Source organism: Arachis hypogaea, chromosome 11, assembly GCF_003086295.3.
Source record: "Arachis hypogaea cultivar Tifrunner chromosome 11, arahy.Tifrunner.gnm2.J5K5, whole genome shotgun sequence".
Classification (NCBI taxonomy): domain Eukaryota; kingdom Viridiplantae; phylum Streptophyta; class Magnoliopsida; order Fabales; family Fabaceae; genus Arachis; species Arachis hypogaea.
In genome coordinates this window covers 95,477,349-95,481,073 of record NC_092046.1, presented here as the reverse complement: position 1 = coordinate 95,481,073, position 3,725 = coordinate 95,477,349, and the positions used below count along the sequence as shown (strand labels likewise).

At 40.4% G+C, this 3,725-nt stretch overlaps 1 non-coding gene across 1 annotated transcript; it reads left to right on the top strand.

Moving 5' to 3' along the window:
* Nucleotides 1-264: 264 nt before the first annotated feature.
* On the top strand, nucleotides 265-371 carry LOC112724220 (small nucleolar RNA R71). The gene has a single exon (XR_003163394.1). It is a non-coding gene; the product is annotated as a small nucleolar RNA R71 (small nucleolar RNA).
* Nucleotides 372-3,725: the final 3,354 nt, after the last annotated feature.

Here is a 3,725-nt window from a genome sequence, read left to right as displayed (position 1 = left end):
TTCTTGGTGAGGTCAGCTAATTGCTTGGTAATCATCTTGTTTTGAGCTAGCAGTGCATCCACGTTGTTCAGCTCCATCACTCCTCTAGTGTTGCCTCTTTCAGAAGCATAGAAATAGTCATTCTTAGCTACAATCTCAATGACATCTATGGCTTCTTCAATGGTCTTCTTCTTGTTCAGAGATCCTCCGGATGAGTGGTCTACTGCCTTCTTTGATTCATATGAAAAACCTTCATAGAAAATGTGCAACTGCACCCATTCATTGAACATATCTGGCGGGCATCTTCTTGTCAGGTCCTTAAACCTCTCCCATGCTTCATATAGAGTCTCACCATCTTGCTGCCTAAAGGTTTGTACCTCAGCTCTCAACCTGTTGATCCGTTGAGCGGGATAGAATCTTGCCAAGAATTTGTTCACCACATCTTCCCAGGTTGCTAAACTTTCCTTTGGAAAGGATTCCATGCGTTTAGATACTTTGTCCTTGAGTGAGAAAGGGAACAGAATTAGTCTATAAGTGTCAAGATGAACACCATTAGACTTCACAATATCGCATATCCTTAGGAAGGTGGTTAGATGTTGATTAGGGTCTTCTTGGATACTTCCTCCGAATGAACAATTGTCCTGAACAAGGGTGATAAGCTGTGGCTTTAGTTCAAAGTTGTTGGCATGTATGGTTGGCCGTTGGATGCCACTTCCACAGTTTCCTGGGTTTGGATTGATGTAAGAACCCAGAACTCTTCTCTCTTGCCCAGCCTGATGTGCTGGACCTTTTCGGCCATGGTTGTGAGCCTCTTCTTCATGATGGTTCTCCATATTCTCATCCATATCTGGTTCAAAGTACTCCTCCTCTTCCTCAGCACCAACTACTCTCTTTCCTCTTGCTTCCCTCCTTAATCTAAGGAAGGTCCTCTCAGGTTCAAAATCAAAGGAAGTTGAAGCCCCGCTTCTTCTACCTGTCATACAACCAACAAGGCAAAAGCAAGAAAGATAGATGCAGATAGTAATTTCTACAGAGATGCTGTTAGTGTGAGTGATGCAATATATCAAACAGTTAGTGGGTTGGTGACTGAATTGTAAACAACTAAGAAAAATGGGTAGGGAAAAGGGGAAAAAATAACTGAATAGAAAGTAAATTACTCAAATGAGCTTAAATCAAACAAAATAAAAACAAATGCTCAATCTAGTTATCCACCAATTTAATCATTGTTGATACAAAATCAATCCCCGGCAACGGCGCCATAAACTTGATGCACGGAAACTTGTCCTTTAACAAATCTCCCTCGGCAAGTATACCGAATTGTCGTCAAGTAAAAAGTCACAATAGAGTGAGGTCGAATCCCACAGGGATTGATTGGTCAAGCAACTTTAATTGGAAGAATGTTCTAGTTGAGCTAAGCAGAAATTGGGTTGAGAATTGCAGGAAATTAAATGGCAGGAAAGTAAATTACAGAAAATAAATGACGGAAGGTAAATTGCAGAATCTTAAATGGGGAAGGGGAGTTTAGCATGCAAGTAAATAGCAGAAAGCAAAGAGAATGGGTAAGATCAGAAATGGAGAATTCATTGGGCTTAGGAGATGTTGCATTCTCCGGATCAAGTTCATTTTCATCTCTTCCTCAATCAATGCATTCATTGATCTCCTTGGCAATCTTAAGTGATTGAATTCCAATTCCTTGGTAATTCAATCTCTCAAATCAGATCAATAGCCAATTCCTTGATCTAATTGCTCATGAGAAGAGATGAAGTGTGGTCACTGATTATACCACATGTATTTCCAAATCAAAGTATTGGGAGAATTATATGTCACCATATCCGCCCAAACCCCAATTTGGTCCAACATGAGAAAGCAATTCTAGCATGATCTCTTAATTCCTCTTCCAAGGTTCAGAAGAGATCCAAGTATGAATAGCTTCTTTTCCAAGATAACTACTCAATTGGATGAAGATTGAAAGCTTTCTAGTAAAATCAAGAGAAAAGAGAGAAGAAGGATAATGAAAACTATTATTGATCCATCAAATTACAACAGAGCTCCCTAACCCAATGAAAGGGGTTTAGTTGTTCATAGCTCTGGGAATGAAAAGCATAGATGGAGAGTACATTCTGAGAATTAAACTAAAAGTTGCAGAGAAAGTAAAATACAGAGAGTAATTCTAATAATGCCAAAAAGCTCCCTTCTAGTTCAAAGCTCTCCCTATTTATACTATTCTTCTGATCTTCTAGTTGGCTCTTCAAGTCTTGGATATGGGCCTTTGGATCTTGAGTTGAAGCAGTTATCTTCTTCAGTGGGCTTAGCTTTACTTGTAGAGAGAAAGTGTGAAGTAGGCAGGGATTCTAGCTTAGGACATTAGTGGCGTTAACGTTAAGTGAAAGTGTGGGTTCGAGAACGTTAGTGACAATCACCTTTTTCACTAACATTCCTAACCCAAGGATGCTCCACGTTAACCTCAATGTTAGTGGCATCAACGTGACCACTAACGTTGCCTCTTGGTCCTTCGCACACGTTATTGGGACTTACTTTTTCCAATAATGTTGAGAATCCTCCTTTCTCCCTACGTTAGAGTTCACGTTAGTGTGGCTAACGTGACCTTTAACGTAGGCTTGCCACATCTTCGAGAACATTAGTGACACTTACCTTTGTCACTAACGTTCCAAAATGCCCCTACTTCCCATGTTAGAGTTCACGTTAACTAGGTTAACGTGGCTTCTAACATGGTATTGCTAGCCATCTCCAACGTTAGTGACAAAGGTGAGTGTCACTAACGTTGGCTCATCATCCCTTTTACTCACGTTAGCTTCCACGTTAATGTAGTTAACGTGGGGGTTAACGTGGCTCATAGTGGCTCATCCCAACGGTAGTGACAAAGGTGAGTGTCACTAACGTTGGCGATTCTTTGCTCCCTCCACGTTAGAGTCCACGTTAACTGAGTTAACGTGGCAACTAACGTGGCTCAAAGTGGCTTAGCTCAACGTTAGTGACAAAGGTGAGTGTCACTAGCGTTGGTCATTCTTTTGTTTCCCCACGTTAGAGTTCACGTTAACTGAGTTAACGTGGCTCTTAACGTGGCCAGTATGAGCTTGGTCCAATGTTAGTGACAAAGGTGAGTGTCACTAACGTTGGCTTCATTTTCTTCTTCCACGTTAACTACCACGTTAATGTAGTTAACGTGGCAATTAACGTGGTCTATGATGGCTTCGAGGACGTTATTGGCGATTACTTTTCTCATTAACGTTGCAAGCTATCCCCTCCCATGTTAGAGGTCACGTTAGTCAGACTAACGTGGCTGCTAACGTGGTTCTTCCTTGCTTCCTTTGTCCTGAAATTAAGCAATAAAGTGCATCAAAGTTCTAGTCCAAGTTTTGAGACATGCATCATCCAATTTGTCATTCAATTCATGCATAATTCTCATGAATTCATATAAAAATCACAATGTTAGCTTGAATCAAGATGTACGTGAAATTTGATGAGCGGATAATTTATACGCTTTTTGGCACTGTTTTTAGTATGTTTTTAGTAGAATCTAGTTACTTTTAGGGATGTTTTCATTAGTTTTTATGTTAAATTCACATTTCTGGACTTTACTATGAGTTTGTGTGTTTTTCTGTGATTTCAGGTATTCTCTGGCTGAAATTGAGGGACTTGAGCAAAAATCAGATTCAGAGGTTGAAGAAGGACTGCTGATGCTGTTAGATTCTGACCTCCCTGCACTCAAAGTGGATTTTCTGGAG